The sequence below is a fragment of the Lissotriton vulgaris genome, chromosome 6 (genome assembly GCF_964263255.1).
Source record: "Lissotriton vulgaris chromosome 6, aLisVul1.2, whole genome shotgun sequence".
NCBI classification, from domain to species: Eukaryota; Metazoa; Chordata; class Amphibia; order Caudata; family Salamandridae; genus Lissotriton; species Lissotriton vulgaris.
The window spans coordinates 879,615,416-879,641,591 of record NC_141694.1 but is presented as its reverse complement, the minus strand read 5'-3'; the positions used below and the strand labels follow the sequence as shown (position 1 = coordinate 879,641,591).

At 45.3% G+C, this 26,176-nt stretch overlaps 1 protein-coding gene across 1 annotated transcript in view; it reads right to left on the bottom strand.

Annotated features, from left to right (window-relative positions):
- Positions 1-26,176, bottom strand: part of SYNE1 (spectrin repeat containing nuclear envelope protein 1) — a 2,319,318-nt gene that overhangs the window by 2,269,895 nt on the left and 23,247 nt on the right. The gene's annotated exons all lie outside the window — the stretch shown is intronic.

The following is a 26,176-nucleotide window of genomic DNA, read 5'->3' as shown; positions in this document are numbered from 1 at the left end:
TGTTTGGGTTTTTATTTAATTATTTTTGTGCATGAGGTTCAAACTAGCTTGAGCTCGTCTACAGAAGACAGGTATTGATATAACATCTAGAGGAGGGTTAAACAAAATGCAATACTTGTGCTGCATCTCTGCCACTTCTATTTTGTTTTACCTTGAGCTATTTGGTAGAAAATTCTTCAACCTATAGTAGCACACTTAGATGATCTTGACATCCTGCACATTTTCTGTTCTCAATAACTCAAAAAATATGCTTTTTCCAAAAGGTCTACTACATCAAATAGAACGCACGTTTTAGGTCACGCCTAACCATCGGTCTGCTCCTTTTCCCCACACTCATGCTTGTGCTGGCATCCACCTTGCGGGAGCGAGCAGCGGTGTGCATGCTAATTGACAACATATTTCTCTCGCGCCGCCGCTGCTCACTCCCGCAAGGCGGAGGCCAGCACAAACACGAGTGCATTCCAGCAGTCAGACACAGCACACCTCCCCCACTTGGGATCAGGTTACTGCGTCGCGTCATTAAACACAGCTAAGTGCTGCAGCAGCTGAAATTGGCGAGTGCTGCTAGTGACTGCTGGTATTTCATGTTCACACTTATCTCTGCGGGTTCCTCAGCCGCGGTTTGAGCACATCCTTGGAGCTTTACTTTTTGCGTTACGCTGACTTTCCTTTTGTTCTGAAACTTTGCCTCTCAGTCCCGGCGCAGAGCCGGAGCTTGGGTGCTCCATATTGGCTGCCTGTGACTCTAGTCTGCATGAGCTTGTTCAGCGCGAGCTTCGCTGCTCCGTCTGCCGGGAGCCTGTCAGCTCTTAGTGGTGCTTCCCTGCCTGCTGTGGAGCATTCCTGTGGCGCAAGCTCACTTCACTCGTCGTCGCGTGCCTGCTATGCAAGACTTTAGAGCCTGTTCCTGCAGCTTTAGCCCTGCCCCAGCAGATGTTCACTAGAAGTTAGTGCCTGAAGGCCCGAAAGAGAGGCATGCACGTCTTACTTCATCCACTGCCTTGTGCCTTGTGAGAAGACCCCCGCTGGTGGTCACAGGGATGGCAGCCCCCCCGTCTGCTGCTGGTACTTCTCCTTATGCCGCTTCGCAGTGGCCAATGCTCGCCTTCCTGCTCCGTCTACTCTAACCATTGGGCAGTGCGTGTGCTCGGGAGACCAGATGAGGGGGATAGGGTGGCGTCCAGGTACGGGTACTGCAACCTAGGGCAGGTAAGATCAAACCGCGTAGCTCATACAAACTAAGAGGGCAGATATTCCAATTAAGTGTTTTTGGGTGCAACCCCTTCAACCTAGAAACTAACGCAGTCTTGTAAAGCACTTAGTAATTTTTTGTTACGCTCTTGTGTAAACCAAAATACCCCTGAGTATCGCTGCAAGACTTACTGCAAGTGTACCTCTACGGGTCGCTTATTAATCGAGTTCTGTATAGGGTAGACCTCAAAGTCCAAATATGTACACGACTAGCATGCAATGTACTGTCACTGCATGAAGTCTCAGGGGACAGAGACTACACTTCCACCACAACTCGTACCTAGCCCACAATACAGCACTTGTGCACCTCATGCAGGAATGGCAGTGCACCCACGTTGAAAACCTCCTGGTAATACACCCAACATTGAATACTTGTTGCTAGTTCAACCCGTTCTAAAACTTTGCCCCTTTATGCAAGTCTCACTAGTGGTGCAAAAATTGATGCTAGTTATTTGAGTGCTCCTATGTGCAACCCTTTACGTTGTTGTGTCTAATGCAGCACTTAATACTCACTCCTGCCTGCAAAACACAAATCGAGTGATAAAAAACACAAATCTTGTTTCACTCTTCTCAGTTGCCATGCTTGTTATTGTTGTAGGTCATTGAGCTCTTGCTGCTACTGTAAACAATGTGGAAAGCATGTGGTTATTGCAACACTGTGAGAACATCTCTCGTACTCCAGCCAGTCCAACACTTACCTTTAGCACAAGAGCCATACCCTACCACATATATTGCTTATCAAGCCCATACAGCACTTGGAGCTTGTGAACTACTTACAAGGTTTAAGGGCTGCGTACCTCCAATCCTACACATTTTATTATTGTATTTGCTGCGCTACACTAGGTGGTAGTTTCCTCTTGTGCAGAAATTGCTGCAAACCCACCAGCGGTCACCTAATTATCCCTTAACACTTATTGTTAGTACACGTTCCGCTGATACACTTGCTAATACCATACCCAAAACCTCAACACTTTCAGCTTCTGCACCACTGTGCAACACTTAATCCCAGTGCACCAATTATTGCTGGGACTTTCCTGTGCAATTCTTCCTGCTAGTACGCACTATGAAACACTTATTGCTAGTGTAAATTGAGGTATAACTTTTCCTAGGGCATCTGCCACGTAAGATTCGTATTGCAAACCTTTGCAGCATTTGCTTATTGTGCACACACAGTGTAACACTTACATCATATCTGTCGTTTATCCTTGCCAATTCTTCAAAAAGTTCAGTAGCTCTGAAAAGCCTATCACCACTTTGGTAGCTCTGAAATACCTAGAATGTGCACCAATGTGTCAATTATGCACCTGAAATTACCAATACTGTGAGGGTCCGTAAGTTTAAGATCTGGCGCTACCCAGGAATTTCGGGTTCAAACCTGCTGGCTCAAGATTATCATACTAACTTATGCAGATGATTCTAAGGTACAAATTCCTCCAGGTTTAACCTGATGGATTCATCTTGAAATGTCAAGTCTCATCCTGTAACTCTGGTTTATTCAGAATTTTCACTTTGGATGTTCCCCACCCTAATTGGTCAAAACCCCTGAGGCACTTGGAGGAGGGTCTCTCTCTCCTCTGCCGTCCCATCCACTAATTCCTTCTGACACATTATTAGGTTGCCATAAAGATTCCTAAGGTGGTATGTTGGCATGTCGAAGTTTAGGCTGTTACATGAATCCAGTTACTCCTTACGTAAGATTTATTGGCTAAGCACCACAGGAGATTCAGCCTACTAACCCAGAGATTCTGAAGATAAGGTTTTTATGGCACTGCGAAGGGGGTTTAGTACTGCCTGCATTATGTCCAGGAGTTGTTTTCCAGAGGCACAAGCCTGTCACCAGATCTGGCGAGACTGTCACCAGGATGTGGTGAGACTTGTGGAAGAGAAACAGCCCTGCGGAGGAGAGACCTGCGCGGGTTCCCCTTTGTCGAGGCCCCTTCTGCCAGGCTGTTGGATCGAGATGTCTGCAGCTCTCTGCGGTGATGCCCTGACACTCTCAGCCGGGTGCATGGGTGTCTCTGGCCTCGACCCCTAGGTGCCGGATCATTCTTTCCGCCCCGCCTGCTCGGGCCAAGGTGGAGCCAGCGGTGTCGGCAGAAATGGACAAAGTGATTCTAGTGTGTACCGGGAGAGGTTTCTTTTAAAAAATCCTGATGCACATCTTGCTCTCGGGTCCGCGGGCTAAGATGGTGGCTGACGATCGGACCTGAACATCAGATCCGAGGAGGACGAAGTTCCCAAGACCTGGGTTTCCCCTCGCCAGCTCTCGCACCCGAGGTGAGCCGGTCTCCAGCGCGAGCGTCAGGAAGAGCTCCCTGCTCCACTGTGAGATGTACACCCGGCAGAGACGCCACACGGGCTGATGCCTGACCTTAGGATATCGGTGCCCTTAAAACATAGGTGCCGCTGACCACCCTGCGAGCTCCTGGGACCTGGTGGCATCTGGACAGACCCGGGAGCAACAGCGCGACCATCAGTGCGCACCCATTGCTCTCTTATGAGGAACACGCTCGACTGCGCTAAAACGTGGGCCGACTGCTTGGTCCTAAGATTGCAGCACCCTCAGGACTTCGGTACCTCTGACTCTGCCTTTGTGTGCCAACAATGCTGCGGCAGTCCTGGAGAAATGTGTCATGGGAGTGCTTTTGTGTGCGTGTATGAGGGGGTGTGTGCGGACGCACATTTGTGTGCGCATGTGCGTGTATGAAAGACTATGTTCACATTTGTGTGTGCTTTTGCATGTCTGTGCGTGTGATGGTGCGGACATGTATTTGAGTGTCTTTGTATTAGAGCATGTGATTCTATGTGTGCTTGTGCGTGTGGATGTTTCCGTATGTTTCTGTATGTGCGCCCTCTGTTTGCATATGAGAGTGTGCGCGCACATTTGTTGTGTGCTTGGGCATGTCTGTGCGTGGGATGGTGTGTGTGTGTGTGCATGTATTTGTGTGTATGTCCTTGGGTATTTTTGTTCTGGAGCATGTGATTGTATGTGTGCTTGTGTGCTTGTGTGTGTGTGCGTGCCTGCGTGTATGAGAGTGTGAACGCATTTGTGTGTGCTTGTGCATGTCTGTGCATGTGATGGTGTTTGCGTGTGCCTGTATTTAGGTGTTTTTGTATTAGAGCATGGGATTTTATGTGTGCTTGTGTTCTTGGATGTCTCTGTCTATGTGCTTGCCTGTGTGCGTTTGTGCGCATATGAGTGTGTGCTCACATTGGTGTGTGCTTGTGCATGTCTGTGCGTGTGATGGTGTGTGCACGCTGGATTTGTTATTTTCTGGTGGCCGCTGTCCTGGATATTGACTTTAACTGCCTGATGCCTGACCTTAGGATGACCACCAGTGTACCAGTGTACAGTACAGTCCCCTGCCTGGCCCTAAGATGGCTTCCATAGTGGTCCCCTACACGTTGGTTTACTTCCCTGGGACAACAATTGGACATTGACCATACCTTGAACCTATCCCCTAACCTGCCTGCACATCAGGACTTGGAACCTGTGGAACTTTCCCCAGACTGTGGAGACCTAGCGATTTGGCTGATGCCCGGTGGAGCTACCATATAGCTAAAGAGGAGATGGGTTGTGGACTCACCCTCTCTGCCGTCACCTTCCCAGACGGACCTTGGCAGATTTTCCCTTTGTCTCTACCTCCTATCATCCTCCTACCCCTTTACCCTATCCCCATACCCTTCCTTGCTCCATTCACCTTGTCCACTATGTTCTTTAAATGCTTTTCTTGAAGCTTATGTAACCTTCAACTGATGTAAATTGCAACATTATTGTCACTCATGTAAAGCACTCTGATTCCATCGGGTCTAGCCAGCGCTATATAATAACTCATTAATTAAATTTGTTCCCATTTAGTACTCTTTCTCTTTTTGTCTACCTCCCTAGCTCTTAGCTCATATCCACTCTCCCCTGAATCTCTCACCTTGCCTACTAGTCTGCCTAGCCCCTTGTCCTTTGTGCCCTTTGTCTAAGCACTCCTTCCACCTTGTTGGGGAAAGATCCAATATTTATACTCTGGAGTCTCAGCGTACCTGTTGAGAGAGTCCACTGCGCCAAGGGAGCCACTCACAGCTGAGGTATGGTATGGCACCCTTTGCCAAAGCACTCCCTCTCCCCTTATTGGGGAAGGATCCAGTATGTAGGCCTTGGAGTCTCAGAGACCCCTCTGAGAGAGTCCTTCGCGTAAAGGGAGCCTCCCGCAACAGAGATAAGGAAGTGATACCACTTCCCCTGGGATTACAGCTTACTGGACTTTGGACGTTGCTTTGACTCGTCTACCGGTTTGTGTCCCCGTCGCCCTTCCCCATCTCTTTCCATGCGGTGTCCTTCACCCTTCCCTCCTCTTTCCTGCCTTCATTACCTGTCTACTTCCCCAGCTCCTCCCCCTCCTCTGAATCTTTCCCCTTGCCTGCTTTTCCCCTTATGTATTTGTGCTTATTGTTTATCTTGACCTTACAAGTAACTATGTTGCCATGCTCTAATAACTGTGTAACCTTTGTAACAATGTAACCTGTAACTATGATCTGATGCTCATGTAAAGCTCTCTGATACCTCCGGGTCTAGCCAGCACTATATAAAATATTTAAAACAAAAAAATCCACTACATCCCTTGCAACACGTATGTCTTGTGATCCGGTGGAACACATGCACATTCTGATTTTCCTGTGGAATTGTTACTGCAGTCCTGTGTGTTTCAGAAAAAAATGCAAATCCGCATGAACAATGTAGAACACATATAACATAATACAAGTGAAACAGTGATTCCACTGAGTCTATTGTCGATGGCTAGTCGGAATTTTGAAGGCTGTAATAATCCTATGTTGTTTTAATCCCACCTCTAAATAATAAAGTTCATTCTGTATGTGCAGAATGCTATCAATAATTCACATAGCATGCATCAGTTACCTTTCATTAGTGAGAGCAGCCCATAGAAGTTATAAAGATTTCAATCTGATTGATGCAGTCTAACAATTCAGAACTCACTGCAGTTTATTCACTAATGTACATTCGGTTGTAAATGTAGGTTTATGATCTAGGTTAAATGTTTTATTCTTGCTAGCAATTGATTAAGGGATTCCTCACAGTTGTAAATTAATTTCTGTGGATTTCTCTATCAGTCAGTCTCTCTCTCATTCAGTCAGTCTCTCTCTCTCAGTAAGTCAGTCTCTCTCTCTCTCTCTCTCTCTCTCTATCTCTCTACAACATACCTTAGAAACATTGCCAATATCTCTGGCTAAACACTTATAAGGTCCCAAAGGCGAGACGTATTGGCTATGCCACTGCTTGTTAATTGTGTTTCGGCTAACAGTTTGGAGAGCTGACACAGACTTATAGATGGTGGAATGGATTTTACAGTTTGCCTTTTTCAGCACCAGTGCTCCACACTCAACTCCAAAGTGGATGCATATGAAGAAAAACAAATAAACTTTTCTATTTTAAAAAAAAACTGAAATCAACTGTCAATTGTGTTAATAGGTCCTAGAGTTCACAAAATCTGGCACTCATCTTGTAGCCTTATTTCTTAGAAGAAATCAACTGTTCATTTCATTAGTTAAAACCCTATGGTCCTGTGTTTCGGAGGATTATTGCCGATTCCACATGAATAAAGAGATCAGAGGAATCACAAATGTTGTTGAGTGCGTTCACGTTCTTGTTTGGACTTTGGTGAATCACATTTACACGGTTGTCCAAAGCCGTGGAGAACTGTACCACAGTGAACAAAATACAGGGCCATATGGCTTTAACTAATGAAAGCCTGATTTATGGAACAGCATTCTTGTTAAATATAACCGTGCCATTATGATCCCTGGTTTTTGAATGGGCCAGGTATGTACTAAGCGGTCACGTAGGTTAGTTGACTGCTTGAAAGCAAATCTGGGTTGAGGCATCTTCATCGTGGTGGTATTAGGCAGATGCCAGTGTTTCCTGATAAGCTGGTGAATTTTGGTGGACAGTGGTTCGAAGGGCGTGACCACAGGTATAAAATCCCCACTAGTTCTGGTAGATCTTTCAAGGAGGGCAGTTCTGGGTGTATTTAGAGCCCTCTTTCTGGCTCGTTGATAACTCTGCCTGTCCTGCGTATGCCTTGGTGGAGGAACAGTTCCTGCGATATTGCAAGAATTGGCCTACAGGTAAATTATCACGAGAGCCCTTGGGTGGTACGACCTGTAGTGTAGTAAGGAGATTTTATTGGTAGGTTTTTGTTGTACATTTGTCACCAACTTGTTGTTCTCTGCCATGATATCGAGATCGAGGTAGGTGGCAGTGTTCCTATTAATAGTCCACGTAAATGTCAAGCATTCATCTAGACTGTTGAGCCAATTCAGGAATCTGTGAAGCTCTTCTTCCGTCTCCAGCCAGACGTACAACAGGTCGTCAATATATCTCTTTCAGAGAACAATGTTCTTCTGGAAGAGATTTGAAGGATGGGTAATGTAGTTGGATTCAAACTGGCCTACATAAATGTACAAACAACAGTTGATGGACAGAATGCAGAACAATGTCATACATTCACCCCAGTACAGAGATCTGGGCCTAAATCCATCGTTTTTTTGCTCACCACACCACCCTAACTCAGACATGGCCATATGCAAATCAGCCTTGACCATGTGCCTCATGGGAACAGTCCATCCCGAATTGCCAAGCCATATCTTCCCTGGACCGGAATCAAGCACCCTAGGGTGGGTTTCTGGCTATCAGCAGTCTTCAGCCAGGATATCTTGAATCCAGTGGCGTAGAAAGCACGGGACTCACGTCTGAGCATACCCGTCCCACTCGGGGTGACAAATGCAAAAACAACAGTTGATGGACAGAATGCAGAACAATGTCATACATTCACCCCAGTACAGAGATCTGGGCCTAAATCCATCGTTTTTGTGCTCACCACACCACCCCAGTTCAGACATGGCCATGGGCAAATCAGCCTTGACACTATGCCTCATGGGAACAGTCCAGCCCGAACTGCCAAGCCATGTCTTTCCTGGTCCAGAAACAAGCATCCTGGGACCGGTTTTAGATTCCTAATCCTCATCAACCAGGCTATCTTGAATCCAGTGGTAGAGTGAGCAAGGGACCCACGTCTGGGCATACCCTGCCAACTCAGGATGAACAAAGCAATACCAAAGGGGATAATGGACGGAGTGCTTGAGCAAATCAAACACTCACCCCCAGTCAACTGATCTGGGTTTAATCCATCATCATTCTTTAGCTCACTCCACCTCCCCAGTTCAGACATGGCATATGGCCATGTCTGAACTGGGGTGGTGGAGTGAGCTAAAGAATGATGATGGATTAAACCCAGATCAGTTGACTGTGGGTGAGTGTTTGATTTGCTCAAGCACTCCGTCTATCATCCGCTTTTGTATCGCTACATAAATGGAGGCCAGCCTGGGGGCAAAAGTATCCCAATCGAAGTACCAGACACCTGAAGGTACATCTGGTCTTTGTAGGCAAAAAAATTGTGTGTGAGAGCAATCTCCACACATTCTAACACAAACGACTGTGGGATGTCGTAAAACCACTCACATTCCCCCAGGGCCCATGCTGCTAGTATGTAACGACTCAATACCAATGGTGACCAGAAATTGTTGATCCGGGTAATACTCCACAGTGTCTATGATGTTCAGAATGTCGGTAGTGTCTTGAACGTATGAGGGCTGTGTAATAACACATTCCTTCAGGAAAAAGTCTGAAAATTGTGACAATAGCTCCAGCAGCGATTGAATGCCCGAGACTATCGGGCACACCGGTGGTGGCCGCTGGGCCTTGAGTATCTTCGGCACGATGTAGAATTACGGAATCTTAGGTTTATGATTGACCAAGAACTCTGCCTCTTTATGCGTGAGCCACTTCTTCTCTTTAGCCTCCGTCACCATTTTGATAATTACTGGCTAAAGATCTTTTGTGGGGTCCCTAGACAAAGGTTTATGATTCTGGCGTACCCCCAGTAGTCTGGCCACCTCAGCCTCATAATCTTTTGTGTTCATCACTACCACTGCCCTGCCCTTGTCGGACAGTTGGATGATAAGTGAGGGATTATTTTGTATAGATTTAACAGCTTGCCAGTCTGAGCCGGTCATGTCATGTTACTGTAGACTAGGCCATTTTTTTATTTTGTTAGAGATTTGCGATATCCTGCAAAACCTTCTGTTCAAAAACATGGACCTCAGGGCCCACCTCATTGTTGGGAGGGCAGATTTGCGAGGGACGATGTAAGTTAAAACATCGAGGGGGTGTCCTGATCCTACCCCTCAAATTTTTTTTTTAACATTTAGCTTAGGCATAAGGCCATAAAATTCCCCTCGAAATTTAAAACTGTCAGGCTTAGGGGTAGGAACAAACCCAAGTCCTTTGTTTAGGACCCTGAGTTCGTCCACACTCAATTAGTGGTCCGATAGATTGACCACTATATCATTGGGGCTTCTATCTACAGGGGGGTTCTGCCCCAGCTGCGCGTGATTCTGGGGGAGAACATCTGCCATGTCGAGTTCAAGTTCTGACGTGCCCTCCCCTTCCTCTGTGACTTGCCCCTCTTTGGTCGGTTGGATGTTGACCTAAAAAAACTGAAACAGTGCTCCCAAGTCTTCATTAGATCTCTCTTGGGGATTAAATCTTACCCTGCTTTGATTAGAGGTAGATGGTTGGCCACTATAGTTGTCGTCCTCACTACTCGTGTTTTCGAATGTCCAATTGTTGGGGGTCCTCCTGCCATGGTGTCGCCCAACCCTTGGACCCTGTGGTTGGGTTCTCTGTTCCTGAGCTGACAGATAATACTTCTCTTCAACGGAGAGAAATGCCCACTTGTGACTGAATCTATCTAGATTCCATTTGAGTCCCTTAATCTTTTGATTAACCATATAGGTCTGATACTCCCCCAAGTCACTTTGAATTCTTGCCAGCAGTTCTTTTGTGTCTATGATGGTAGTGTCAGTCTTGATGGATTCCTTCAGCTCTAATATCTCTTTGAGGAGTTCCTCACTAAGCCTCCTGGCCGTATTGATTATGAGGATAAGCCAGCTTGGGGTATACTTGTTGGCTATATAGCTCCAGTCCACCCGAAACCTCTTATCCTTCAGAAAGATTCTTGGTTCAATGCGAACCAACAGGCTCGCCGGTGCTGCCCCTGCACGTAAATACTCAGTCATTAACGCTCCATGGAGCGCAATTCTGATTTGGGGTTTCTTGGTATTAGACCATTTCTCCCACTCATCACGCCCAGATGAAGTCCCGCTTAGTGGGGCATTAGGCAATAATGATGGTCCTGACAGTATTAAGGCAATGTGGTCATCAGTGAAAGCCAGACACAACTTGTCCATGCTACACTAGTTGCCACACGAGTATGAAGGGGGTTTGATCCAATATATTACAAGAAAACAGTGGTGGAGTTCCATACTATAAACCAAGGCTGACAGTTATGTGGTTAAAATCAACTGAGGGACCTTATCCCTGCCATAAAAGAGCTCTCACAGCTAGTCTGCCGTTCTCTATACCATGTACACAAAGGAGCTAAAGAGGGATAAAGATCAGGTCACCCCCACTCTCAGTATTACAACACAAATATAGACCTGATCTTATAGGTGAACACAATGCTAGGAAATCCCTCCATCATAGTTTAGTCACCCACATTGGTGTGAATAAACAGTGGCTATAGTTATACCGTCTGTTCTAGGGAATCCATGTTCACATTGTATTTAAAAAAAAAGGTTTTTAACTCAGTCTCCCCCGGTCTATACCACCCAGTGGTGTAGACGGCAAAGAGGATGTAGAAAAAAGTGGTGAAAAAGGTTCACAGTGCCTCACGGGAGTGACGCCATGGGAGTGTGCAGATTGGTACTCACCTGCACCCTCAACTTCTCATCATCAGCTACTGCCAACCCGTAACAGAAAAAGTGTAGAAAAGTAAGAGAAAGAACATGCTCAGTGTGGTGTATTGTGATGTCGGCACTCAGAGTACCTTATCTGTGTGCCCGACTGTACCAACCCTGTAAGGAGTAATGGGATCAGAGCATGAATACCGCTATTCCAAGTGTAAAAACGAGCTAGACAACAACTGGCTATCCTATTTTATTTATGTACTGTGGGTCTGTTCACACTTTTGCCTACTATATAAATAGTTATAGAAGGCCAACATTTTTCATTGCCAAAGGTAACTTACGGCAATTTCTTCAGGGCAAGGGTCAGTTCTCGCAACACTGTGTCAATTTTTATGATAGGCTGTGCCCTGTCCCCATACAAAGGACTGATTATCCCCCGGAGATGGCCTGGTTGACAGGACTGGGATGAAATGGGACCTGTGCACTTCAGGGAGCTGCTTTGAAGTCCCCATTCACTTTAAAGGCATATTTGGGTATAAGTACTAGGGCTCTGACCCTACTAAATCAGTACACTTCTGGATCTGGAAAGAACTCTGCTGGAGTAAAGACTGCTGTGCTGTAAGGATTGCCACTTTGCCTTGACTGACTGTTTTGAGGAACTGCTTCTCTGCTTTGCTGAGCTGGCCTGTTGCCTGCTGATCTCTGTCCGGCTGAGGACAAGGACTAGACCCATCTTACTTGAACCCAGATTTACTCAAGGGGAAGAAAATACTTCCTGCAGCCCTGCTAGTGCTGTTGGACTCTGCCATCTGCGAGTCCTACCCTTACCCGAGGAGCCCCTTCCATTACTGGGCCTCAGCAGTGGATTCTGCAGCGGTTTTACTACTACTAAACTTGCCACTGTGCCCGTCGGAACTGATGCATCGCCCTTTGATGCCAATGCAGAGACTGCTTGATGACAGTGGTGCTACAGCCTGCACATCCACTGCTCTGTGTGGCTTGATGACGATGCATTGCCTGTATCTCAACGGAGCTCAAAAACGACACAGTGACCCAACTGCGTGTAAAAGATCACGCATCATGCCTTTAGCGACAATACTAATCTCCATCAAATGTACTATTTCAGCAGTACATGTATGAGTCTTGTAGCTGGCCTGCCCTCCATTGTGGTCAGCCTGAACTTTGGATTTACCCAGGTTCCTCGTGACCTCAAGTAACCTTTTAGCACTGTTGGCTTCAAAGCACTGATTTTGCATTTATTCTTTTAAAAAAACATATCTCAAATTATACTGATTGGATTTTTATTGTTTTGGTCTTGTTTTAATCAGATAAATATTCTCTATTGTTAAGCCTGAGTGAAGCCTTTTTGTGGTGTTTTCATTGTGTTACTGCAGGTGTGTGCAGGTAAGTTAAGCCTGCCTGCTCTGGACCAAGCAACCACAGGGTGAGCACATTTTTATTTCAAGTGTGATCTAGCTTACCCTAACTAGGATTGTGGTTCCATCTTGGGCAGGGTGCATTTCTCAGCCAACTAGAGACCCATTTTTAACACTGATATGTGTCTTTTTGTAAAAGAAAAAGTAACGCAGCACATAGCCCTGCCTGGCGTTACGTTATGCCGAGGGGGTATTACATGGGTGGAGCATGGGTATTCCTGTGCATTCACCCATGTATTTTGACACATACCCAATTTACTAAAGTCTGAAATCCTCTTTTTTCATGAAAATGAGGCCCATACCCGAGGCTAGTGTAACGAAGTGAATTATCTCAATTTTTCCCTATTACTTCATCTTTACATTCTCGGTCTGCTAAGGAATTAGATGAAAAGGGCATTCATGGACTTTTAAAAATATTTTTTACAAATCCAAATTTATTGTTAACTTCGGATTTGTAATAAATATTTTACAAAGGGTACTTTTTTAAAAGTACCTTTGGCATGTCTAAAGTCTCTAGAAGCCTATTTGCCTGAGCTTCCAACTATCACCCAGGAGCTGAATAGGTACTTGAGTAGGTGTACATTGGCTCCAGAAACAAAGGTCTTGGGGATGGGGGTAAGCTGACTTTCACTAAGATGATGGCCTGGCGGTTGTTCCCAGCCCCTTGTGTGTCTCTAAAGTATGCTTTCCCTATCACTTACAGATGTAGCTAACACTTGGGCCTGACTCTGTTTTGTCTAGCTAGCCAGCCAGGCACCAATCCCAATGGAAGAGTAGCTGCCCGAAGAACTAGGTATTGGGTGAACACAGAGGAGGGTATTCTCATTTCCATGGCCATATCTCTAGGGTGTGCACAGGATCTCTGCACAAGGGAGGAAATGTTCTGCCATCTTAGTTGGGGGATACAGGAGTATTGTGAGATTGTTTGATCTGTGGAACACAATAAATGCTGCAAAAGTGGGTATGGCTAATCTTGGGAGTTTTTCCTCTATTAGTTAGTTAGAGAGTGGCCAGGAGTCATCCCCCTTCCACAGGCTAGTGCCAGGCGTAAATGTGGCACCTCTGGCATTCTCTTCAGAACACTACTTGAGCTGTGGAAGACAGAAGGGCTGCACCTCTTGTTGTGATCTGTGAGGAGAGCCCTAGGGACTGGACCTGCTCCGACTTGTACCAGGACTAAAGGGTGGACTCCAGGGGTCAGTTGGCTTGAAGAACCGGGGTTTAACCCAGCGGCGTCAGGGGCACGCCTAAGATCTTTGAGTTCACCTGTCTTGGTATACAGAGACACTGAATACTTCTGGATGGCATCAGAGACCAAGTTTATTAGCTGCAGCTAGTAACAGTGATCCTAGAAATACATCATGGTGTAAATTCTCAGGAGACTGCTCATTTTACTAAGGCAAGACGTCTCCTTTTATACCCAATATTCACATTATAAATGTACACCCACTGCACAAAATTCTAGCCAATAAGGTACATTTTCAAGCAAAGTATCACATAACAAAAACTCAATTTACAGTATCCCAACCCAAAAGTTAATTATTAGGAATGACCCAAATTCAATCTCCACATGGCGGACAAACCTATAATTGAAAGCATAACCCATGTAATGAAGAAACATAAAAAAGAAACAGTAACAGATGCTGAACAAGATAAGGCATGTGCAAGGAAACTAAAAGTTAACGATGGACTGAACATTGATTGGCAGTCTCAGACAAAGATCGATCAGGGAAATTGGCTTTGCGAGGTCAGTTTCAGGTGAAGAGGTCAATTTCTTACAGTTCATTTCAGAGTCAAAAAGAAACCTACTTAATGTATACATGAACTAAGAAGGCCAGGCCACTTTGTTCGCCAGGCTACCTTCACAGGCCTACGTGAGGGCAACACAAAATGTGGCACAGAACAAAATGGAGTCAGACTCGAGAATTACAAAACCTCAGACCCTCATTTTGCCATTACGTAGGCAATAACCTAAGAATCATGTTAATCTGAATCTAGGTCTATGTCGATATTCATTAGGTCATCAAGGTGTTGCTGTAGCATCATCTTATTATTCTCTACTTCTCTCTGGACAGGTCTCCGAACACACATAGTAGCACAAAGACTACAAATGGCAGGACCAAACTGGATGCAAAGAGAACAAGAGAAAAGGATGGTTAAAACCATACCAAGGAATGTCAGAGTCTTCCATCCCCATTTGGACAGCAGTCCCCAAAACCATCCCGTCAATGACCAATCTCCTTCGTCTACATGGTTAGACTCAAAGATTTTATACAACCTAGAGATGGCTTGGTACACTGTAGGGGCATTATCTGGTATGTAAACACAGCAACTGGATCCAATCAATTTACATACTCCTCTTCGATCTGCAAGTATGATGTCTAATACCATACGGTTCTGCAAAGTCATAAGGCTGTCCGCTTAAAGCTCAGCTGTAACATTACTAAGAGCACCTGCTGTCTCATTAATAGTAGCTTCAACAACGCGGACAAGCTGTCGAATATGCCTACTATTGAAGAAATCTCCTACTTCGTGTGCTGCAGTATCTTCCTGATTGAAGACACCACTACCATATCTCGTTCTATGATAGTCTGAAGCAGTAGTGTATGTAGGGGGAAGCAGAAACGCCACATAACACGTTCCTGAAAAATCCGGTGGCAACCATGTGTAGGCTCTGTCATGACAAACAAAATATGTGCGTTTAGCTGGCACAAACGGTGGAGAAGTCCGAGATGAATAGACATAGGTTTGAGCACACACACTCTTACCTAGCTGAGCTTTCGGATTCCGACCAATACCTTGCAAACAAAAATGGCCTCAGTGGGGTACAATCCAAATAGGGGGAGACCTTTTTCGACTCTCCTTCTTTGTCAAGCTGGTACTATATCCAGTCACGTTCCAACCAATGTAAGCCTGCACCTCATCCTTAGGGATAGCATTATATGCATCAATATCTCGGATCATAGCTACTATTCCCCTTATCAAGGCACTATTGCTCGAGTTATCTTTAAGGGAACGTAAGGGGCGTACCTCATTTGCATAGATAAACATGGTCTGAAAAGTCCACACAGACCCATTAAAAGAAAAAGGAAAAACCAAATATTGCATACCTTTATCTGTCATATGAGGCATAAGACCACAAACCCAACAATTAGTGGTATTTACTACTAACTGATGCTGATGCAACAACTGTATGAACGAGTTGTTGACCAATTCTGATCTCCTTGTCTGTTCATGTTCAGGCAACGTATAAAACTGGTGCAAAGAAACAGTAGTGAAAGAAAGCATAGGTTGGGAGGTGGGTGCAGATGTCTGTTGTGTAGCATAGACAGTCCAACCCACACAAGCTAATGTGATACTTAAAAACATCAAAAATTACAATATTATAAAACATTTGCTATGTATCAATGTACAAAATCTTGTCTTAAGATCTATTCTCTCAACATCTCTTTCAGTTACAACAGACTCCATCCTCTAACGTGCTGCTCGCGGCAATTTTCCTTCTTCGCTCAAGTGTGCGTCCAGGCGTCCTAGATGTCCCTAGAACCGCAGACCTTTCATCAATATGCGGGCCACCCCTTAAGTCTTATACTGCGACCCTACAGCTGAACCCGGATGGTGGTTCGAAACATAAAAATAAAAAGTCTCTTGTCTGAAAGAGTGTAATTCACAAAAAAATTCAGATTTTATTTTTCCTTTTTAGACCGTAGCGTTCTTTACCAGGCACAGTTTGATCCTGAAAGAGTGTCTCTGGGTGCGTAGTATCAAGTCTCAAACACGGCGGCACAGCTTCTTGCAAGACTTCATCATCCGCACGTTCTGACTGAGTCCATTCCAGATGTGCATCGGTAAAAGGTACAAATCTCGGAACCCTTTCACTCTCGGAATCGGCAACACCTTACCGGACCCACTTATTGTACGGTAAGGGCAAAGGTATCTTCTTGCAATGGGTACCATGTACCCAGTTTTTCTTGCCGAACACCTTAATAGCAGTCCGAGTTGATAACAGGACTTGGTATGGACCGGTCCATCATGGTACCAAGTTCTTTGACCTCTGGAAATTCCTGGTTAGAATCCAGTCGCCAGGTTGAATCGTGTGGCCTACGTCTACAGAAACTGAAGGCAAAGTGTCATGGACCTGTTGGTGAAGAACACGCAATTTAGCAGTCAAATCATGTAAGTAGTCAACCAACATAGGGTACTCGATATCACTGTACTTCTTAGGCCTCGGCACACCCCAGACATTCACCGGACGTCCAAAAATAATCTCGTATGGGCTAAGTCCCACGCGAGAATGTACTGTCGTTCTCGTGGACAAAAGTGCCAATGGTAAGGCATCGGGCCATGTAAGACCAGAGCTCGCTTGCACCTTGGCCAACTTCAGCTTCAGAGTGCCATTATAGCACTCGACCAGGCCTGCTGACTGGTGGTGATTCGCAGCATGAAATTTCTGTTTGATACCCAGACCCGCACATACTTTCTTCATAATCTTACCCACAAATTCACTTCCATTATCACTCCATACCATCCTCGACAAGCCATATCTGGGAAATAATTCTTTGACAAAACCTTGGCTGTAGACAAGGCAGTATTATCCTTTAGGGGGTAGGCCTCTATCCATCTGGAAAAGGCAAAAACAACCACAAGGACATACTTCAAGTTATTGCATCTTTCCATATGAATGTAGTCTATCTGCAGCACCTCAAATGGATACGTTGGAGGAGCAAAATGACCCGTTGGAGTTGGGGTTTCCTTTCCAGGATTATGCATTAAGCAAATCATGCAGTGTTTAACCAAATTCGCAGCACACCTAGGAATTCCACCATTCTGCCATACCGGAGCCAACTTACATATCCCTTTTGAACTAATGTGAGCCAACCCATGAGCCATAGTACCCACCGGAAGCACATTTGCATCCGGCAACAATCATCGCTGGTGCTCTGACAACTCAACCCAACAGCCTGTTCAACACAACATTCCCGTACTCTCTCTCCACATACTCAATTCTTTCTCAGTAGCTTCTGCCTGAATCATCTTCACACTTTCTGTTGTATCTTCACACATTCCTCCTTCCACAACCCATCTGGCAGGACCTGCAACATACACTCGACTCGTCACATCTTTCGCCGTTTCTCTCGCTACTTCATCTGCAAACGCATTCCCTCGACCCACATCATCCGTGACCTTCTTATGCGCACTACACTTCACTATCGCAATTTGGGTCGGCAAAGTAAGTGATTCAAGAAGTTCACTCACTAATTGTCCATGCTGAATTTTCGTACCATGGGAAGTAAGAAATCCTCTCTCTTTCCACAAGCGACCAAAACTGAGCCACGCCAAATGCGTATTGGCTATCAGTATAAACATTCACTCTCTTTCCTTTTGACAACACACACGCTCTAGTCAATGCTATCACCTCCGCTGCTTGTGCTGAATTCTGTGCAATACATGCTGTTTCAACAATCGTGTGCTAAGTTGTGACAGCATATGCTGCAGTCGTCTCTCCATTCGGAAGCTTAAAGCACGAACCATCTACCCATAGGGTACCATCAGGATTCAAAAGAGGAGTATCTTTCAGATCAACTTTACCCTTTGTTTCCTCCTCTGTCCAGAGAAAACAGTCATGCTGTTCCTGAGCATCTATCTCTACAAAACTCGTCAACAATGTAGCTGGATTCAATGTGTTGCACCGCTTGATGTGCACATGGCTAGCCAAAAGCGTCAACTCATAACCTGACAAACGCGCACTGGTAAGATGTTGAGTCTTCGTTCTATTCAATAGTGTATCCACTGCATGTGGGACCATCACAATCAATGTATTATCCAATACCAAACCAGCAGACTGTCAGATAGAAACAGCCGCTGCCGCTGTAGCTCTTAGACAACTAGGCAACGCCCTAGCTACCGGATCTAAAGTAGCTGAAAAATACGCACATGGGCGCTGCTTGTCTCCAAATTGTTGCGTCAACACTGACAATGCACAACCTTCTTTCTCGTGTACATAAAGTGTAAAAGGTTTACTGTAGTCGGGGGTACCCAACACCGGAGCAGAACACAATGCATCACGCAATTCAGAAAAACTCTTCTGACATTCGTCAGACCAAGGAAGAGGGTGTGGTGTGTCCTTAAGAGTAAGTGCCAACAAAGGTTTCGCTAGCAAAGAAAAATTCGGAATCCACTGTCTACAATACGAGGTGATACCTAAGAAGGCACGCACCTCTCTCTGTGTGCATGGCACAGTCATTTGGGCAATCGCTTGAATACGCTCTAGGGTCAATCGTCTTCCCTCCTTCGACAAGAGATGACCTAAGTAGGTCACTTCTTGGCGGTAAAACTGCAACTTCGAAGGTGACACTTTATGATGAAGGTCAGACAGGTGTCGCAACAAAGAAAGAGTAACTTCTTTACAAATCTCTTCATCATCAGCAGCAACCAACAGATCATCAACATACTGGTTAAGAGTAGCACCAGAAGGCAATGCAAGAGTATCAAGCGGAGTTTGCAAAGCCTGACTATAAATGGAGGGACTCTCACAATAACCATGAGGAGCGCACTTAAACTGAAAACTGTGGCCTCCTAAAGAGAAGCCAAAAATATCCCTACTTTCCTCAGCAATCGGAATACTGAAGAAAGCGTTCTTCAGATCAATAACAGAAAAACAAGCAGCTGAGGCAGGGATCATAGTCAATAAAGCAGTAATGTCCGAGACAACAGGAAACTGTGGCACAACGATGTTATTGACCTCTCGAAGGTCGATCACACACCGATACACAGGTGGCTGAGAAGAGTCAGTACGCTTAAGGATAGGCAGAACAGGACTGTTACACACATTACCTCTCGTTTCTTCAACCACACCTTTCTCAACCAAATCATAGATAATCGCTAAAAGAGCTCTTTCGCCATCACTGGAAATTTTGTACTGAGGAATGCGAGGTAATTTAGCATTCGACTTAAGGGTAACAACGTAGGGTGGAATCTGCAAGAGACCAACATCATTGGGACCTGTAGCCCAAAGTGTATCAGGGAGAGAACGCAGTTCCAGTGGAAGGCGATCCTTAGACAGACACATCGGGGAAATCACTTTCTTACCCACCGTAAGATGTACTCCCGAAGGAGAACAATGCAATGTCGCATGCAATCTTTTCAACAAGTCCAAACCCAACAGATTCTCACCACAGCCAGTCGTTAGAATAAGGGGAGCCTCCAATTCACAGGGACCAATTGAAAGGGGCAAAGGACAAGAAACCGGGTTACGAACTGGGGCGCCAGAAAATCCTACTGAAACATTGGTCAAACCAGACAAAGGTGCGCCAGGGAGTTTAGAGTGCATGATAGAACTCTTTGCTGCACCAGTATCCAAAGGAAAAGGTTCTGCCACACCTGATGTAATCACTTCAACATAAGGTCCACTCTGGTCTACTGGTACTGACACTACTCCCCCCTTTGTCCATGGCTGTCCTAACTATCATTAAAACCAGCACTCTCACTTCCAACATAATAATCATCAGTGTAGTACTGAGCGGACTGGACGGTCGGAACATTCTGCTGGTCAAAATAATTCATAGAATTCTGAGGGGAAAAGGAACGTTCATTCTGGGGAAACGTACCACGTCCCCTACCCCTAGGTACTTGTTGGAAACCACCACGACCTCTCAGACCAGACATACCATTCGCACGCTGTAGCAAGATTGGGCAACTATTCTTGAAGTGACCGTCTTCTTTACAATAAGCACACTGATTAGGGCCTAGCGGGAGTCGCGAAGCAAAAGACTCAGGCTTCTGCAACAGTTTCTGAAACTGCGGGGGTTGCTGAAACTGGGAAGGTTGCTGAAACTGATGCTGATTAGGGCAAGGCTGATAAGCCTGCTGCAGAAGAACTTTTGTTTTTAATTCTCTAGTCTTCTTCTCTACTTTATCCTTCTCATCTTTATCTCTATTCTCATAGTATTGTGCAGTAGCCAATATCTGGGCCAGAGAGGATCGCAAACGCCCAAGTCTTTTCAGCAGCGTGTTCCAGTAGGCCCTAATCAGTGTGCGTATTGTAAGGAAGAAGGCCACTTTAAGAATAGTTGTCCGATTCTGTTACAGCGTGCGAATGGTTTGTCTGGTGTGAGAGGTCGAGGTGTTCAGCAAGTACCTAGAGGTAGAGGACGTGGTGTGTTCCCCCAGAATGGACGTTCCTTTCCTCCACAGAATTCTATGAATTGTTTTGATCAACAGAATGTTGCGTCTGGTCAGTCGACTCAATACTATGCTGATGATTACTATGTCGAGAGTGAGAATGCAGACAGTAATGATTGCTAGGACAGCCATAGACAAAGAGAGGGAGTAGTGTCAGTTCCAGTAGATCAGAGTGGACTTTATGTTGAAGTGATTATATCAGGTGTGTCAGAACCTTTTCTGTTGGATACTGGTGCAGCGAAGAGTTCTATCATGCACTCTAAACTCCCTGGCGCACCTTTGTCTGGCTTGACGAATGTTTCGGTAGGTTTCTCTGGCACCCCAATTCGTAATCCAGTTTCTAGTTCCTTGTCTCTTTCTGTTGGACCTTGTGAATTGGAAGCACCCCTCATTCTAACGACAGGTTGTGGTGAGAATCTGTTGGGTTTGGATTTGTTGAAGAGATTGTATGCAACATTGGATTGTTCTCCTTCAGGAGTACAGCTTACATTGGGTAAGAGAGTGATCTCTCTGATGTATTTGTCTAAAGATCGGCTTCCATTGGAATTGCGTTCTCTCCCTGATACTCTTTGGGCTACAGGTCCTAATGATGTGGGTCTTTTGGAGATTCCACCTTACGTTGTGACGCTTAAAGCGAATACTAGATTGCCACGTATTGCCCAATATAGGATTTCTAGTGATGGTGAAAGAGCGCTTTTAGCGATCATCTATGATCTGATTGAGAAAGATGTGATTGAGGAAACGAGAGGTAATGTGTGCAACAGTCCGGTTTTGTCTGTTCTGAAACGTACTGATTCTTCTCCGCAGCCTGTGTATAGGTTTGTGATCGACCTTCGAGAAGTGAATAAGATTGTTGTACCGCAGTTTCCTGTTGTCCCGGATATTACTGCTTTGTTGACTATGATTCCTGCTTGAGCTGCCTGGTTTTCGGTTATTGATCTGAAGAATGCTTTCTTCAGCATCCCAATTGCCGAGGAGAGTAGAGATATTTTTGGCTTCTCTTTAGGAGGCCGAAGCTTCCGGTTTAAGCGCGCTCCTCAAGGCTATTCTGAAAGTCCATTCATCTATAGTCAGGCTTTGAAAACACAGCTTTATACGATTGTCTTGCCTGCTGGTGCTGCTCTTATTCAGTATGTGGATGATCTGTTAGTTGCTGCTGATGATGAAGAGATTTGTAAAGAAGCTACTCTTTCTTTGTTGCGACATTTGTCTGACCTTCATCATAAAGTGTCACCTTTGAAGTTGCAGTATTGTCGACAAGAAGTGACCTACTTAGGTCATCTCTTATCGAAGAAGGGAAGAAGGTTGACCCCAGAACGAATTCAATCGATTGCGCAAATGACTGTGCCAACCACACAGAGAGAAGTGCATGCTTTCTTGGGTATCACCTCGTATTGTAGACAATGGATTCCGAATTTTTTGTTACTTGCGAAACCTCTGTTGGCACTTACTCTTAAAGATACTCCGAATCCTCTTCCTTGGTCTGACGAATGTCAGTAGAGTTTTTCTGAATTGCGTGATGCGTTGTGTTCGGCTCTGGTGTTGGGTACTCCTGACTATAGTAAGCCTTTTACACTCTATGTTCACGAGAGAGAGGGTTGTGCATTGTCAGTTCTGATGGAACAGTTTGGCGACAAGCAGCGTCCATGTGCGTATTTCTCGTCGACTGTGGATCCGGTAGCGAGAGCGTTGCCGAGTTGTTTGAGAGCTACAGCGGCTGTTTCTATCCGACAGTCTTCTGGTTTGGTGATGGATAATACGTTGATTGTGATGGTTCCACATGTAGTGGATACTTTATTAAACAGGACCAAGACAAAGCACTTGACTAGTGCGCGTTTGTCAGGTAACGAGTTGACGCTTTTGGCGAGTCATGTGCATATAAAGCGATGCAACACTTTGAATTCAGCTACGTTGTTGCCGATTTCTGTAGAGACAGATGTTCAGGAACAGCATGATTGCTTTCTTAGGACAGAGGAAGAAACACAGGGTAGGATTGATCTGAAAGATACTCCTCTTGTGAATTCTGATGGTACCTTATGGGTAGACGGTTCATGCTTTAAGCTTCCGAATGGTGATACGACTGCAGCATATGCGGTTACGACTTTGTATACGATTGTTGAAGCTTCACGTATACCACAGAATTCAGCTCAAGCAGCAGAGTTGATTGCACTGCCGAGACGAGAGCGTGTGTGTTGTCGAAAGGAAAGAGAGTGACTGTGTACACCGATAGTCAATATGCGTTTGGTGTTGCCCATAGTTTTGGGCGTTTGTGGAAGGAACGTGGATTCCTTACTTCTCATGGTACGAAGATACAGCATGGACAGTTGGTGAATGGACTTCTTGAGTCACTTACGTTGCCGACGCAAGTTGCGATCGTGAAATGCAGTGCACATAAGAAGGTTACCGATGATGTTGGTCGTGGTAATGCGTTTGCGGATGAAGTAGCGAAAGAAGCGGCGAAAAATGTGACGAGTCAAATGTATGTTGCGGGTCCAGCGAGATGGGTTCCGGATAGAGGAATGTGTGAAGATACAATAGAGAGTGTGAAATCGATTCAGGCTGAAGCTACTGAGAAAGAGTTGAGTGTGTGGAGAGAGAGTACGGGAAAGTTGGATTCAACTGGTTGTTGGATTGAGTTGTCAGAACATCAGCGATGGTTGTTGCCTGATACGTTTGTGCTTGCAGTGGTTGCAATGGCACATGGAATGGCTCACATTAGTGCGAAAGGGATTTGTAAGTTGTTGGCTCCAGTTTGGGAGAATGCTGGAATTCCTAAGTGTGTGGAGAATCTGGTCAAGAATTGCATGGTTTGTTTGATGTATAATCCTGGCAAGGGAACTCCAACTCCAGCTGGTCACTTTGCGCCTCCGACGTATCCGTTCGAGGTGCTGCAATTGGATTTTATCCACATGGAGAGATGTAATAATTTAAAATACGTCCTTGTGGTTGTTTGTGCCTTTTCAAGATGGGTAGAGGCTTACCCCCTAAAAGATAATATTGCCTTATCCACAGCCAAGGTCTTGCTCAAGGAATTTTTCCCTAGATTCGGTTTGCCAAGAATGGTGTGGAGTGATAATGGAAGTGAATTTGTGGGCTCGGGTATGAAGAGAGTGTGCAAGGGTTTGGGCATTAGGCAGAAATTCCATGCTGCAAATCACCCCCAATCAGCTGGTTTGGTCGAATGCTATAATGGCACTCTGAAGCTGAAGTTAGCCAAGATTCAACCGAGTTCTGGTCTCCAATGGCCCGATGCTCTGCCGTTGGCACTTTTGTCAACTAGAACTACAATGAATTCCTGAGTAGGCCTTAGTCCGTATGAGATCGTGTTTGGTCGCCTGGCAAATGTGTGGGGAGTGCCGAGGCCGACAAAGTTTAGCGAGATTGAATATCCTGTGTTGATTGACTACTTGTATGACCTGACGGCTAAATTGCGTGTCTTACATCAACAGGTTCATGATAACCTTCCACAAGCACCTGAAGATCCATGACACGCTATCAAACCTGGACATTGGGTTCTTGTTCGTAATTTTCAATGGACCAAGAACGATCAGCCCCATTGGACAGGTCCGCACCAGGTGCTCCTATCAACACGAACTTCAGTGAGAGTCCACGGCAAGAAAAACTGGATCCACTGCGTACATTGTAAGAGGGTTCCTTTACCTCTGCCGTACGACCAGTGGGTCCGTGAAGGTGTTGGCGATTCAGAGACAGAGACAGTGCCGAGATTTGTGTCGTTCAGTGACGCACGTTTGGTTTGAACATGGTCTGAGTGAGAGGACGATGATATTTTGCAAGCAGCTGTGCCTCCTTCTTTGAGATTGGACACCACTGAGCCTGAGTTGTTGTTTCGAGATCAAACTGTGCCTGGTAAAGGCCGCTATAATTTGCGGCCAAGAAACAATGGACCAATAAAAAAATGATTTCTTTTTGTTTTTGAAAACGGCACTCTCTCTCATCCGAAAAGCTGTTTTGATCTATTTTTCTTTTTCGAACCGCCATCCGGGTTCAGCTGTAGGGTCGCGGTATCAAGCCTTGGAGTGTCAAGCCGTGTAGACGTAAGGTCGACGGTTCTGGTTTGTTCTAGGGCGTCCCTGGACTTAAAGACGTCCACCTGAGCGAAGAGAACCACCTGCCGCGAACAGCACGGTTAGAGGATGGAGTTTTTTGAGATCGAGAGAGTTGTTTCAGAAACGAACTTTAAGACGAAACTGTGTAAATTGATGCGCAGCAAATGTTTCTTAATAACGTGTCTTTTGGTATTTTTTAGCATGACGTTGTCTTTGGTGGGTTGGATTGTTTTCACTAGCCAATTGACATCTGCACCCACCTCCCAGCCTATGTCTTTTCCTACTACTACTTCTTTTCATTCTTTTCATTCTTTACCTGAACATGAACTGGTTAGAAGGGAAGAGTTTGTAAATAATTCCTTTGTTCAGCTTCTGCATCAACACCAGTTGGTAGTGAACACCACTAATTGTTGGGTGTGTGGTCTTATGCCACATACTACGGATAGAGGTATTCCCTATCTGGTTCTGCCATTCAGCTATAATGGGTCTGTATGGGCATATCAACGATGTTTATTTATGCCCACGAAGTCTATCCCCTGCGTTCCATGAAAGATAACTCGAGTAATAGTGCCTTAGTGAAGGGAATAAAAGATATGATCAGAGATATCGATACATATGAGACTATTCCTAAAGATGAGGTATTAGCTTATATCGGATGGAACGTGACTGGATATAGTGTTAGTCTGAGTGAAAAGCAGCGACAGAAAAAATCACCTCCGATTTGGATCGTACCCCACTGTGGTTATTTTTGTCTGCAAGGCAATGGCAAGAATCTGAGAGCTCAATTGGGGAAGAGTGTTTGTACTCAGACGTGTGTTTTTGCGTCTCAGACTTCCCCACCGTTTTTAGCAGCTAAGGGCACGTATTTTGTCTGCTATGATAGAGCATATACATGGTTGCCCCCTGATTTTTCGGGAACATGTTATGTTGCGTATTTGTTACCCCCTACGTATACTGCAGCTGCAGATTACCACAGAACGAGAGTTGTTAGAGTTGTCTTCGATAAGGAAGATACCGCGGGACAAGAATTGGGAGACTTTCTCAAGGGTTTTCTGCCGTTTTGGGGACCTATGGCAAACAGTAGAAACTTACGGCAATTAACGAGAGTGGTTGAGTCCACCATAAATGAGACTGCCGGTGCCCTTAGTAATTTGACTGCAGAGCTTCAATCGGATCGTCTTATGACATTACAAAATCGCATGGTTTTAGGTGTCATACTTGCAGATCGAGGTGGCGTATGTAAACTGATCCAATCGAGCTGCTGCGTTTTCATACCAGACAATGCTCCTACAGTGTACCAGGCCATTTCTAAGTTACATAAGATCTCCGAGTCTGTACATGTGGACGAAGGAGATTGGTCATTGACTGGATGGTTTTGGGGATTGTTATCCACTTGGGGATGGAAGATTCTGATGATCATTGGGA